The sequence below is a fragment of the Eptatretus burgeri genome, chromosome 19, assembly GCF_056783735.1.
Source record: "Eptatretus burgeri isolate ZD-2024b chromosome 19, Ebu_testis_v1, whole genome shotgun sequence".
In the NCBI taxonomy this organism is placed as follows: Eukaryota; Metazoa; Chordata; class Myxini; order Myxiniformes; family Myxinidae; genus Eptatretus; species Eptatretus burgeri.
This window is the reverse complement of record NC_140979.1, coordinates 2,290,135-2,304,851: the sequence shown is the minus strand read 5'-3', so window position 1 is coordinate 2,304,851 and position 14,717 is coordinate 2,290,135. Positions and strand designations below refer to the sequence as shown.

Sequence of the window (14,717 nt, the reverse complement as noted above, 5' to 3'; positions counted from 1 at the left end):
CCGTTTCGGAGTCTATAGTGGACATAATCGGTGAATTATAGTCTGATGATGATGATTAAATCAGACTTTTTACACCTTTATTTACACATCGTAACCCACAACTTCCATGTGAAAAACAAACCACACAATTTTCAAAAAATTGATCAAAAACACAAAACTAGAATATCTTGGTTGGATAAGTGTCCACCACCCTCCCCCACCCCCATTATAACGGCAATTGTCAATGAGCTCAGGTGGAACCAATCACCTTCAAAATCACACACCAGGTTACTTGACCTCCACCTGTTTAAATTGTATTGATTCTGATGATTTCAGAATAAAATCAGCCGTACCTGTGGGTTTCCACTGCTGGGTAGTGAATTTCACAGCAAATCCTCAATCATGAGAACAAAGGAACTTTCAAAATACCTCTGGGATATTTCGTGCTCGTCTGTCATTTCGAGCTTGTCCGCCTTTTCAAACTCGTCCGTCATTTCATTTCGTGCCCGTCCGCCATTTCAAGCTCATCTGCCATAACAGAGACAGGTGATCATCCTCTCTTATGGAAAGGACATTCCAGGCACCCACCCGAAGGGACAGCCTCAGGTGAACCCAAGGAGACCGTCGTCTGGTGTTAGAAACCTGAGCACCACTCGGACACACGTGACCGTAATTTGACCCGGGAAGGTTACCCCGTGGTTTTCCTTCTATCATCATGAATGGGGGTCCCGAAGGGTCCTGAATTAACTTTTCCTCAAAACTTGATGGAATCAATTGGAACTTACACAGACACAATGTCGGGGTTCCCTCATTCATCCCTGAAAGTTTCAGCTTCCTCGGTCAAATCCTCCCGGAGGAGTAGATGATACATCCCCACCTACATACCCACATACCCATATATAACTCCGTTATGGAGGGAAGATTGTCGATAAATACAAAAACATAAAATAAAGAACGTTGTTTCGTGTCGAGGAAATAATCATAGACGAACTCGGACTCGATTTTCCACTTTCACAACACAATCTGAAACACAAACAATCCGTTAAAACGAAACGTTCAATCTTTGTATTTATTTTAAATCATGGACACGTGATGTGGCGGGAACCAATCAGACACCGCGATCTCCCTGTTCGCTTTTTCCCCAAACAGCTCGCGCTCTTCACTCGGTTACCACAGCGTACCGTCCTTCACCGACACGACGTGCGGTCCACCATGACCCGAGATCTCAGAGCGAACACCTCGGGATCCCCGGGAGGTTCTCCTGAAGACCGCGGGTCCATGGTCGGTTCACCCGAGGACAAGGGGTCCAGACCCGGTACGTGACGTTCACTCCGTACCGAGAACTTGTGTTTCCCGTACTGATCCGTGCTGTGTACTAACACAGGAACTCATTGATTTAGTGAATGTCACGATGTCTGGAGCGGAGCCGGAATTGAATTGTGAATGGAAATCCCATCCATGACATGTTACCCTCCCTCCCTCTTGTACATGTATGACATCATTTTATACCTCATCACTTCATTCATCATTCGATTCTTCTTTAATCTCGTTTACACCAAATCAGATGAAGATTTACTTGTGATTATGGGCCTCTGCACCGACACACAATGGCCTGTTCTTGAAGACTTCAGTTGCATCTTTAACGTCCTCGATGAATCACTGGATGAGAAGACAAGATACTTACCTTTGCTTTCAGAGGAAGGTATGCTCACTGATGCAACACCTTCCCTGTGCATCACCAGGTTGGGAGTTTATAGCTCGTCCTGTAACAACCTTATTTAAGTCCAAAATATGTTCAATATTACATTTAAAGATGTGAAGGGTGAACTTCGTCACAACTGTTTGTAAAGCAGAGTTGGTGAGAGTTTACCAGGAAACTAATTCATTCTGCTCGATGGATGGAAGTCACAAGTTCAAGGTCAAAGTTTGACCCAAAATTATTTTTCACGAAATTTTAACCTGAAGCTGTGACCTCGACCTTTGACCTGCTGGAAGAACTGTTATGGAACCATTGTCACGGGATAGGTGTGTTTGTACCGACTCTGTTTATCTGTTTTGGTAAAATATCATAAAGGTATACCTGGTGTTGGTTTAATGGTTAGGGTGGTGGGCTTGGTTGACTTGGGTCCTGTGTTCAAATCCCACTTGGCTGTTGAATTAATACCAGGTGGGGTTGACTCAGCTTGTCATCCTTCTGAGGTTGGCAAAGTGATGTACCAGCTTGCTGGGAGGATTGAGCCGTTTGAGTATCCTGTGTCAGAGTGGTCACCTGTCCAGGATTGTGTCCAAATAACCCAGGTAACTGCTGTAGCAACACTGATGCTATCTCTGTGCAGAGTGTGGTCTTCATGGATGGATCATAAAGGACACGTTTAACAACATCACCCATCACTGAGGGTCAGGGACTTGAATTCTCATGACCACCTGACTAATTAAATAATTTATAGTTAATTATAACCTCTTTTAATTGAGGAAAGTGTGAAAATGTAAAATTTAAAGCTTAATTCGTGTTTGTTTACTTGTTTACCAGCAAATACTACCTGTCGCTTCGCTGATGTGAATATTCAAGGGAAGAGGGAGAGGAGGGAGGGGACGAGGTTAAGGAGGGATGGGAAGGATAGAGGCGAGGAGGGAGGTGAGAGGGGAAGAGGGAGAGAGGGGGGAGGGGAAGGATGGAGGAGGAAGAAGGTTGGAGAGAGAAGGATATGGGTGGGATAGAGAGGAATAGGGGTGGGATAGAGAGGGATAGGGGTGAGAGAGGGAGAAGGGAGGGGGGAGGGGAGGGGGGAAAGTGTGGCGGGGGAGAGGAGGGAATTGACTGAATTCAATGCTAATCCTCATTTTTTCTCCATCAGTTTCTGTATGAATGAAAATTCATAGAAAATAAGGAAAATGTCCGCTTGTTGGAAGCTCTAATTCCCACCCATGGGAATGTACCCTCAACCTGTTGAAATATTATCCCACAAATAGATACAAAAGTATTAAATGAAATAAAATTAACAGCATCCTTAAAAGCCGTTCGTCGGGTTAATGAAATCCCACTAAGCTTGGAATCTTGTACAATTTTGTGTGGAGCTGAGACACAAAACTCGGAATCTTTTATCACTAATTATGGGAGGGGGTGAGGGTGGTTAGTCATCATTAATTAAAGTGGCTTGGTCGTCTGATATATTTATATATATATATATATATATATATATATATATATATATATATATGTATATATATATATATATATATATATATATATATATATATATATATATCATATAGGAAACCTGAAGAGCTGCCATCTTCCGCACAACCAACACAAACAAGACTTGATTTAACGATGCAGTCTCTCCGGGCAATATACTGTTGTGGTTACCAAATTCGCAAACCACCATTCAGGTCCCTTAGGTGAGGTATCTCGGTAAGTGCATGTGTAGTTAGGCCCAAACCCGTTGTCTAGTGGGAATACATGTCATATATGCGTGCTGCGACTCTTCAGGATAGCCGTTTTTCTTTTACTATCTTTATTTTGGACCAACCGCCATGATTACCACCACAACCACAACATCAACCACCAACCACAACGCCGCCTCACCACAACCGCCACGACCTTCACGTCACACCTCGCAACCGTAGCATCGCCACCGTTCTTGCCCCGCTGTGGGTACCGGTGTTGGACTCGTGCAGGGCGCACGTTGAACAGCGTGTACAAAATCACGGATTTTGTGCTTCAAAAACGGATCAAAAACGACACACGCCCACTTTTTGCCGTCCAATCGGTGAGCGAGGGGTGATTTGGCCCCGCCTCCAGGACGATCGATATATGCAAATTTGTGGATCAAAAAGCCTTCACGCCCACTTTTTCTCGGGCCAATGGGGAGCGAGGTGAAAGGTCAAAGGGAGGGGGTCAAAGGCGAAGCTACGGGGGGATAAAAGGACCGTGTTCGTCAGTCAGAAAAGTCGGGAGGAGAGTCCAAAGAAGAGTCCAACGGGAGAGTCCAAAGAAGAGTCCAGAGTCGGAGAGTCCAGAGGCGGAGAGGCGGCAGCGGCGAAGGCAGACGAGGGGGTGCTCGCGTCGGTGCCGGGAGCTGCACGCCCGAGGGAGGCCGGCAGCGCGACCTGGCCGAGGTGGAGACGCACACCAGGGATAATAAAGATCCTCTATACCCCGAGCATCAGCAACCCCCTCCTGTTTCCCCCCCGCGCTGAGATAGTGCGACCAAGGGGGCCCCCTTTCCCACCCCCCTGCCAGACACTGTCCGCGAGGCCCGCGGAGTGAGGCGCCATCGCCGCTCCGCGTCTCATCACCAGACGGGTAGGCGCGACCCGGTCTCGGCCTCAGGCCCGCCTCATTCTTGGGGGTATTCTTTTCCTTGGTTTTGGGTATGTGTTGTCGGCGCCGTCTGTGAAGTAGAATTGTATAAGTGTTGCCGTGTGCTCGGTAGTCGGTATTAGCTCTGCATTGTCTTCGCTTTTATATTTGCTTTTGTGTAAATGGAATTGTGTTTTCTTTTTTTTGTGTGCTTTTGGTGGAATTGAATATGTGTGCTTCCTGTGCCGCGAATAAATGTGCTTTATTATTGAACTGTTCTCCCGCTTCGCTTCGTCTTTTTCTCCCATTGAATCCTCATCTTGCTTCACGTAAAGGGTTGGTAGTGGGCTGAATACGCCCGATAATTAATCGAACCGTCGAGGTCGACGATAACACCGCTCGGTTATTCTGATAGTACAGAACGGGTCGCTCAAGTGGCCCGTGTCCGAAGTCGACCTGCGGCGAGGTGCGATCGCCCGGTCTACCCTCCGCGTGGGTACTTAGGTAGGTCGAATTTGGCGAGCAACCCTATCCCACGCGGGGGCTGATTGGCTCGATCGCGGTGAGACCGAAAGGTCCACCCGTGACTGGTTCCCGGCGTTAGTCCGAGAGGGTCACGACTGGATTGTCCGTCCGGTGGGCGACGTGCCGCGATTCGAGTTACGTGGCCGTCAGCACGCCGGCGGGCGCGAATACCGCAACACTGGTGTCAGGAGTGGGATACAAATTCATCGCCCTCCTCGCGGCACTGGTATCGGAGAACAGGAAAACAGGCTCTCCTGTCTCCGGCTAAATTCACGGGAATCGGTCCAGGGGTGAGAGAAGCGACCCCCCGATTCCCTCCAAATTACGAGCGAGCAAATTAACCCTTCACGAGAAGCAAGATGGCGTCTCAAGGCGAGCGGGAGCCGGGGGTATTAGAAATGGATGTAGAATGTGTAGGATCCATGGTCCAGGATGGAATCCCCGAGCAGGAAATGTTGATTGTGCAGGAACACGGACTCGCCCAACTGAACCCAGAGCCCGAAATGGGTGCGGCAGCGGCCGCGGTGTATGACATCTCCCCCCCCCTCTCCACCAAAACCCTTCCCCAACCCTTGCCGAAACGGCTCAGCTGAGTGCATCCAACATGGCCCAGCTATGCGCCATGCTGGCGGCAATGAACAAACAAATGATCGAAAAAATGGATGCAAATACAAACGAAATGAAAGGCATGAACAAACAAATGATCGAAAAGATGGATGCGAATGCACAACAAATAATCGAAAAGATGGATACAAACGCAAATGAAATTATAAACGAAATGAAAGGCATGAACAAGCACATGAAGGAAGAAACGAAAAAGCTCCGGGGTGAGACGCAGAACATGGGCCGATGCCTGCAGGCGGGCATGAAGGCCGTGACAAAGGAAATAATAGTTGAGACAAGGGAGGTAAAGGGTGAAGAGTTGGCAGAGACACTGGAGATAGAAAAAATAGAGGAAAGACTACACGAGGAAGACGGGGTAAGTGACGCACACACACACACACAGAGGTAGTGGAGGATAATGGGGGTGAGCTGGCGGACTGGGTGGAGACCCAGTGCGAGCACCTGGATGGCCTCCTCCAGGAACGAGGGGAGGGAGTATGCCCCCTTGAGGTGAGTCACGACCAGGTGAGTTCGGTCGTGCTTTGCGAGGTTGAGGGGACGGGTGCTGTGAACGGGTGCACGGAGAGCTTGGGGGGTATAGAGGCCCCGGAGACCCTTGTGGGGACACGAATCCCCAGTGTGGTTGTCCCTGTGTGTGTGGTGCAAGGCGTGAGTGCGTCCCCGTGTGTGGAAGCGACCCCGTGTGTGAGTGGTGTGGTGGCGATGGTGCCAGAGTGCGTGCTTCCCAGCACGCCGGGTGTGGATGGGGCACCGTGTGTGAGTGAGGCCGTGTGTGTGAGTGAAACGGCCAGTATGAGTGAGGCACCACGTGTGAGTGGTGTGGTGGCGATGGTGCCGGAGTACGTGCTTCCCAGCACGCCGTGTGTGGATGAGGCACGGAGTGTGAGTGAGGCACCGCGGGTTAGTGCCCCCGCGTGTGTGGGTGAGGCACCGTGTGTGGAAGAGACCGCGTGTGTGAGTGTCGCCGTGTGTATGAGTGAGGTACCGCGGGGGAGTGCCCCCGCGTGTGTGGATGAGGCACGGAGTGCGAGTGAGGAACCGCGGGTGAGTGCCCCCGCACGCGTGAGTGAACGGCCGTGTGCAAGGTCGCTGTGTGCAAGGGAGACCGTGTGTGTGAGAGAGCGGTATGAGAGGGAGATGTCGGTCGGCATGCGGGAGCACGCAGCCGCGTCTCCCCGTGTGAATGTGATGGAGTGGACTGTGTGCGTCGTAACACGCAGGTGTGCGTGGGTCGAATGGCGACGACGACGGCGACAGAAGAAAGAAAGCCGAGTAGCGGCTGTGGTTGTTTCGAGGACCGTGCCGGGTTCGCCCAGCAGTGAGCACGCGGTTCGTGCTGTGCAACGCACGAGACCGCCACGTGCTTGCTTGCGAGAGTGAAGTCCCGGTCCGGAAACGCACGCGGTGGATTTGCCGATCCCGCGGACGGACAAAGTTTAGGCAGGTAAATGGATTTGGACCGGACGGGTTCTCCACGCGATCGTGTGTGTTAAGCTCCAACGGGCAAAGCACATGTGTTCGCGTGGGGAACCCCTCGAGACGTGGGGCTTGTGTTTTTATGCGCGGTGACGGCATGGCTGCACGTGTGGTTGGAATCCGGCAGGAGGGGTATCTCTGCCGGATGGTACCGTCCAAGGAGGGACGAGGAACACGTGCAGCTGCATGACGTCACGGGCAGGTGCAAAGTGCGCGAGTTGCCGCGCAGGTGCTGCGCATGTAAAGAAAAAAAAAAGAAAAAGCAAGCCTCACTTTCGGGTGCACAGGATTCCTGGGCAAGGGGTGGAAGACCCCCTTACCCTGGGCACAGGATGGAAACTAGTTAGGGGGAAGGGTTAGCTTAGCTAGACCGACTTCATGGGGCAGGGGTAAGTCCTCATGGAGTCCGTGGAATGGATTAGTTAGAGGGATTGTAGCCAGATTTAGGATGGGAAAATGGGAAATGATTTTTGATGATTTGGAGACAGAGACAGACTTTGAGTGTGTAGAGTTGACGTAGTTTAGCTACGTAGTGTTAAAAGGAACGTGCTACTAGTTTAAGGGACGGCGTGGGAGCACGAGTTAGTTAGGGGATGTAGTTAGAAGGATGGCAGAGTTCAGCGGTGTGTGTGTTGAAGAGTTGGTGAGTTATGATGTGGAGACATGTTGAGTGAGTGAGGCCAGCGGGTCTGTGTGTGTGGAGTGAATGGGGAATGCATGGTGCGATGAGTGATTGGGGGGAGGAGTGACTCCCACCCAAGGGACCCCGGGGTCAGAGTAAAGTGAGTTAGGGGGTTAGTCAAATTGAAAAATGGAGGTCGTTTTGTTGTTGGTGGGAAAGTAGGCTCGAGACCCATTTGGAGGGGTGCAGGAGCCCTGTTGACGGGCTTGGGAGCGTGGCTGCGAAAGGTGAGTATCGCTGAGTGGGTATCCCGGGCACCAGGCTAGTCGGCCGCGGTAGGCCATGGGCCCATGGGGGGCCGGGATAGAGTAGTGGGCACGGGTGCGCCTGCTTGGTGCGGGGGCCCGGGCGCCATTAGGCTGCGTGGGCAGTGTTGTGGGCACGGGTGACCCTCGGAAAGGGGCCCGAGGCCGGCCTGCCACGTGTGCGTTTCAGGGGAGGTGCCATGGGGGGCACTCCCCGGTGTTAGGGAGCTGGTAGGCTCGGAGGCAGTGTAGTGCCCGGGGGTGCCATAGCGGGAGATTCGGCAGAGGGTCGTGCCTGCCAAAGGTAGCCACGTGTCCCAGCCAGGAGACCGTGTGAGGGCACGGAGAGAAAATTGGGGGGGCGAGGCCCGAAATTGTGAGGACATCAACACAGGCGACGGGAATCTGGGTTGTTAGAACCAATAGTTTAAGCGAGAGGCGCTTGTTGAAAGCCCCGGGGTAGTTTAACAGTTAAATGGTTAGGGTAGATTAGGAGATGTACCCCTCCGCACCATCCATCCCCTCGCTGTCGTTGTGGGCCGCTGGACCCACTTGGGTTATAGATCGCCGAACTCTGGGGAGGCCATTCTGAGGCTTCGTTGGGCCTCGACACAGGACGTTAGCTCTCCCTTATTCCCCTCCGGGAAGGGAACGTAGGGGTTGGGAGTAGGCTAGGTGACAGGATAGGTTAGCCGAACAAGGACGATAAAGGGGGTTAGGGGACGATTTATAGTGGGGAAGTAAAAATAAAAACAACAAAAAAATAAGTTGGGGCTAAATTGGCGTTTGACAAATTAAGGGAGTGGGTATGTACAGTGACAGGCAAAGGCGATAGGTTGGGAGGGAGACAGGGAGGTAGGTCCGAGCCTGCCTTCCAAGTGGCCAGCACCACCGCACTCCCTCCACCAACCTCCATTGAACGGCAAAGGCTGGCCAACTTCATCGGCTGGCTGTTTTTCTTCAAGGCCTGTGCCGGCCAGTTCATCTGCCGGCTGCCTTTGCCATGCCCACTGCCCAGGTTCACCAGCCCCGTTCAATTTTGCTTTGCCCCCCCTGTTCATTTCCATGTGCGCCAGGATCAGAAGGCAACAGTTTGCAAGCTGCGAGAACTGCCCTGTTGGCAGCTACAACACGGGCCTGCAGTGGCGGCCCGTGCACCGTGTTTGCGTCCATCCATTCACCCATCCATTCGTTGTGTTCATTGCGTGTGCCACTTGAGCTGGCACGGAGACTGCGTTGTGCAGCCCATGCACCGTTGTGGTTCACTGCGTTCAGTTAAAAAGGGAAGGCCTTGGACTGCGTGTGAGCAGCCAGCCACGTTCCCTGTCACCTGCATTGTTTGAGCCAGAGACTGCATGCGGGCAGCCTGGCTCCCTGCTAACTGCTTTCTTTTTGCAGAGTTCAATGATCCTGGGCCATGGTTTAGTGTAAAATTTGTAAGTTAAGGTTAAGATGTACTGTAAATATGAGTGCGCCCCCGGCATGTCTGTCTTAGCGCCGGCAATTTTATTTAAGTCGTCCGTGTGAGTGAGTTTGTTTCGATAGTTACGCAGCCCTCAGGTTATTTATTTTGGGGACACGAATACCATGAATGTCGCACTCAGGGATCCATAGGTAAAATGTACTAGGGGAAAACTACACATGATGGCACACGAAAATTTGACGACTCGGGACGAGTCTGTAAAAAGGGAAGGGGGTAGTGTTGTGGTTACCAAATTCGCAAACCACCATTCAGGTCCCTTAGGTGAGGTATCTCGGTAAGTGCATGTGTAGTTAGGCCCAAACCCGTTGTCTAGTGGGAATACATGTCACATATGCGTGCTGCGACTCTTCAGGATAACCGTTTTTCTTTTACTATCTTTATTTTGGACCAACCGCCATGATTACCACCACAACCACAACATCAACCACCAACCACAACGCCGCCTCACCACAACCGCCACGACCTTCACGTCACACCTCGCAACCGTAGCATCGCCACCGTTCTTGCCCCGCTGTGGGTACCGGTGTTGGACTCGTGCAGGGCGCACGTTGAACAGCGTGTACAAAATCACGGATTTTGTGCTTCAAAAACGGATCAAAAACGACACACGCCCACTTTTTGCCGTCCAATCGGTGAGCGAGGGGCGATTTGGCCCCGCCTCCAGGACGATCGATATATGCAAATTTGTGGATCAAAAAGCCTTCACGCCCACTTTTTCTCGGGCCAATGGGGAGCGAGGTGAAAGGTCAAAGGGAGGGGGTCAAAGGCGAAGCTACGGGGGGATAAAAGGACCGTGTTCGTCAGTCAGAAAAGTCGGGAGGAGAGTCCAAAGAAGAGTCCAACGGGAGAGTCCAAAGAAGAGTCCAGAGTCGGAGAGTCCAGAGGCGGAGAGGCGGCAGCGGCGAAGGCAGACGAGGGGGTGCTCGCGTCGGTGCCGGGAGCTGCACGCCCGAGGGAGGCCGGCAGCGCGACCTGGCCGAGGTGGAGACGCACACCAGGGATAATAAAGATCCTCTATGCCCCGAGCATCAGCAACCCCCTCCCTGTTTCCCCCGCGCTGAGATAGTGCGACCAAGGGGGGCCCCTTTCCCACCCCCTGCCAGACACTGTCCGCGAGGCCCGCGGAGTGAGGCGCCATCGCCGCTCCGCGTCTCATCACCAGACGGGTAGGCGCGACCCGGTCTCGGCCTCAGGCCCGCCTCATTCTTGGGGGTATTCTTTTCCTTGGTTTTGGGTATGTGTTGTCGGCGCCGTCTGCTCAGAAGTAGAATTGTATAAGTGTTGCCGTGTGCTCGGTAGTCGGTATTAGCTCTGCATTGTCTTCGCTTTTATATTTGCTTTTTGTGTAAATGGAATTGTGTTTTCTTTTTTTTGTGTGCTTTTGGTGGAATTGAATATGTGTGCTTCCCGTGTGCCGCGAATAAATGTGCTTTATTATTGAACTGTTCCCCCGCTTTCCGTCTTTTTTCTCCCATTGAATCCTCATCTTGCTTCACGTAAAGGGTTGGTAGTGGGCTGAATACGCCCGATAATTAATCAGAACCGTCCGAGGTCAGCGATAACACCGCTCGGTTATTCTGATAGTACGGAACGGGTCGCTTAAGTGGCCCGTGTCCGAAGTCGACCTGCGGCGAGGTGCGATCGCCCGGTCTACCCTCCGCGTGGGTACTTAGGTAGGTCGAATTTGGCGAGCAACCCTATCCCACGCGGGGGCTGATTGGCTCGATCGCGGTGAGACCGAAAGGTCCACCCGTGACTGGTTCCCGGCGTTAGTCCGAGAGGGTCACGACTGGATTGTCCGTCCGGTGGGCGACGTTCCGCGATTCGAGTTACGTGGCCGTCAGCACGCCGGCGGGCGCGAATACCGCAACAATACATTACAGTCGATCTGAGAACAGTGCCGACTCACTCACTCATTCATTCACTCACTCATTCATTCACTCAATCATTCACTCACTCATTCATTCATTCACTCATTCTCTCACTCATTCATTCACTCACTCAATCATTCACTCACTCAATCATTCACTCACTCATTCATTCATTCACTCATTCTCTCACACATTCATTCACTCACTCAATCATTCACTCACTCAATCATTCACTCACTCATTCATTCACTCATTCACTCACTCATTCACGGACAGACATGTAGAATGCTTCAGTGACCAAGGTGTGGCTCAGGAGAAATGAATGACCAATCCCTGAGGACGGTGGTTCTGAAATAATTTAGTCCAGGTGATGACGTCAGGTATTTTCAGATTAAAATTCACATTCGATTCGAAATGTAATTTTATAATTCAGAATTTTATTTAACGTTTGAAATTGATCATGCCATTTAATTACTGTACAAAGGTGTGTGTGTGTGTGTGTGTGTGTGTGTGTGTGTGTGTGTGTGTGTGTGTGTGTGTGTGTGTGTGTGTGTGTGTGTGTGTGTGTGTGTGTGTGTGTGTGTGTGTGTGTGTGTGTGTGTAATGGGATTTTTAAACACCTTGGGAATGTACAATATGGATTACAGTTTATCGAACTTGGACAGAATGCCCGTTCAAGGTAAAATATCAACTTTTCCTTCATTTAAGTGTAAAAATGTTATGGGAAGGTTTGACAACTTTGTTGAACTGTACCTAAGGCCTCATGGGCGAGACAGTCGAGTCCCTTGGCCTTGTAGTACACCACAAACTAAAGGCAGTGCAGACAAACACACACTCAACAAAAGGCACACACACACAAGGTACAAAATCAATGTGTGGTTAAATTAGTTGTTAATATGTTGTTGTTTCATTGAACAAATTTGTTGAACTGTGCTCAAGGTTTCTTGTGTTCCAATATTAATGTGGGCCCCATCAGGGTGCTGTGTTAAAGTTTGTCGATGTGCACACTCAATCCTGGTGTGGGATTAACGGTTGAGGTGGCTGGCTTAGGATTTTAGGGTCCTGAGTTCGAGCTCCTGTTTATTACCGTTGAAATAACACCAGGTGGGTTGACTCAGCCTGTCATCCTTCTGAGGTCGGGAAAATGAGTGCAAACTTATTGGGGGTAATAAGCCATTCAAGTATCATGCCTCGGAGTGGCGACCCCTCAGTCAAATGAAACTGCCTCGACAGCCTTATGTTCCTCATGGCATCAAAGGAATGGTTGTTGTGTGCAGACTCACTCACTGACACACACACACACACACACCCATACATATACATCCAAACACACAAATATGAACACACAAACACAGATATACTATGTACTGGTAAGTACTTACAAAAGATATTTTATTGGAAGATACAACAATAACTTTTCCAATTGACTGATTTCCCAACTGTCCTGCGCCACAATGGTTAAAGGGAATCCCCAACGGAGCACCGAGGCCAAACACCAGTCTCGGTGAGGTTGAAATCAACTTTATTAACACACACGATACAACGTGCCCCGCTCGGCCAAACCTTCCACGATACAGCACCCCTGCACGGTAACCCCGTGCACCACGCTCGCACGACGGATTAAACCACGTCCTCTACTGGTGGAACCACTTTTTTTTTTTACGAGGTCATTTATCTACTATCATCCTTGGTGTTATAAATGAAGAAAGTAGGTGACAGTCCATGGCTTCAAGTACTGAGGCAGAGTACACAAAGTTAAACAAGGATAATGGTCACTTAACCTGGAGGAGGTCACATAAATCATGTACCAGTCAGGCAGATATACTGAGACCATCACCGGGTAGACTGCCCTCCGGTCTCGGGGATTATTCTGCCCCATGACAGTTTCCGCAAGCATTGTGACCACAATATGACTCTAAGCATCCAAAATAAAATCCTCGAAGTGTTTGGGCTGGTCGCGTACACGGTTGGAGCGTCTTGGTGTCCAGATGGTTGGGGACACCGTTGGATGTTCCTCACAGGTGTCGCCGATGGCTTTGGAGTAACCAGGTCTACAGGTGTCAAGCCTCGGGGATGCATCAGAACCTAGATCTGGTACCTGGCTACTAGAGATTGGGAAGGATTCAGCACTGTTGGCAGGTGAAGACAGCTCATAGGGGATGAATGGGGGGTCTGGTGGTTTTGTTGCTGGTTGGAGGCATACGTCCTCAGTTTGTTGTGCAAAACCTCAGTTTGTTGTAAGAAGCTCATCGTGGACCAGACGTGTGAAGCCGGGAGCCGGATCGGTGCGGATGACAGCAAGTGGTCCATCCAATGGCCAGAGCTCTATGCATAAGCGGATCAAGTTGTCGCGGAGAGTGATGTGTTGTTCATTCTCCACAATGCACGATGTAGTGTAGGAAGTGGACCATTCTCGCAATATGAGAACTAGCTGGTGATTGCGTTTGATGATATCTGCTGCGAAGGATACACCAACAGCTCCAAGGGGATCTCCAGTGGACTGCCTGGTAATGGTATGAGGAATGTTGCGCAATGCAGCACACTGGTTCTGGTAACCTCGAGGTTACCTGATCGATTGCTCTGTCCAAGTCAAGAGCATAAAAATAGCGGTGAATCACAGAACTGAGTTGATGACGACTCGGGTGATCCAGTTGAATGTGTCATGCCGTTAGTAAGCCATGACTACCTGACGTGGAACAATAATGCACTCACATGTCGAGGACAAGGGCTTGTCCCGACGGACTACAACTAGGCCATCTTTGGAAAGTGACGCAACCTGGAGGTAACGTCTGACATCCTTGATGTTGGTTGTTTTCTTCGATGGGCAGGTGCCCTGAATCAGGTGGGCATGAGTCCGCCGTAAGTCTACGCACTCTGCCTGAACTGCGATCCAGGCAGTTCTGTTGGTGAAGGGCAGTTTGGTTCGGCCGGAAATAATGCCTTGGGCTGACACCTGCAGGACTACTGGCTCCTCCTCGCGTCTTATGAATGCACAAATTTGACAGGAGGTGTCGGTGCAGTCTGGTGCATTGCGGCTGGAAAAATCAGATGGGGCATTGGCGGATCCTGCGAGGTGTCGTACGGTCTCTTTATAACGGCTGACGGTGGACAGGAATGTGGATAGACGAGGGCTCGCTGAAAACTCGCCATGACAGAGCTTCTCATACGCTTGTACGCACGGCTTGCTATCAGTGAGGATGGATGCATGATGTTTAGATAGGATAATGAAGGGATTGAAGTGTTTTACTGATACACCAATGGAAAGGGCCTCCACTTCACATGGCAACCAGGTAGGTTGGCGTCCGCGTAACTTTGCGCTTCAAAAAACCCCGCAAGGTGAGGTCTTCCATCGCGCGTGATGTACAGAGTTGATCCAATGCTGTGTTTTTTGACAGAACCATCCGTCACGATCCACAGCTGATCACTTGGACGAGGAAGAGTAATTGTACGAGCTGACGAAAGAGCGGCTTGGGCTCTGTGGAAGGCAGAATGTAACTCATCAGTCCACACAACTCTGTCCAGTGATTGG

General features: G+C 50.8%; 1 protein-coding gene across 3 annotated transcripts in view; it reads right to left on the bottom strand.

The window, feature by feature from the left end:
- The window catches only part of LOC147008407 (uncharacterized), a 58,726-nt gene that overhangs the window by 28,074 nt on the left and 15,935 nt on the right, over window positions 1–14,717 (bottom strand). The window contains exon 1 of one of the 3 annotated variants that reach the window (XM_085864900.1): window positions 333–1,133. The exons of the other annotated variants lie outside the window; for them this stretch is intronic. The gene's annotated coding sequence lies outside the window, so the exon portion shown is untranslated. Of the gene's footprint in view, window positions 1–332; window positions 1,134–14,717 lie in introns of those variants that run through there. 3 annotated transcript variants of the gene reach the window in all.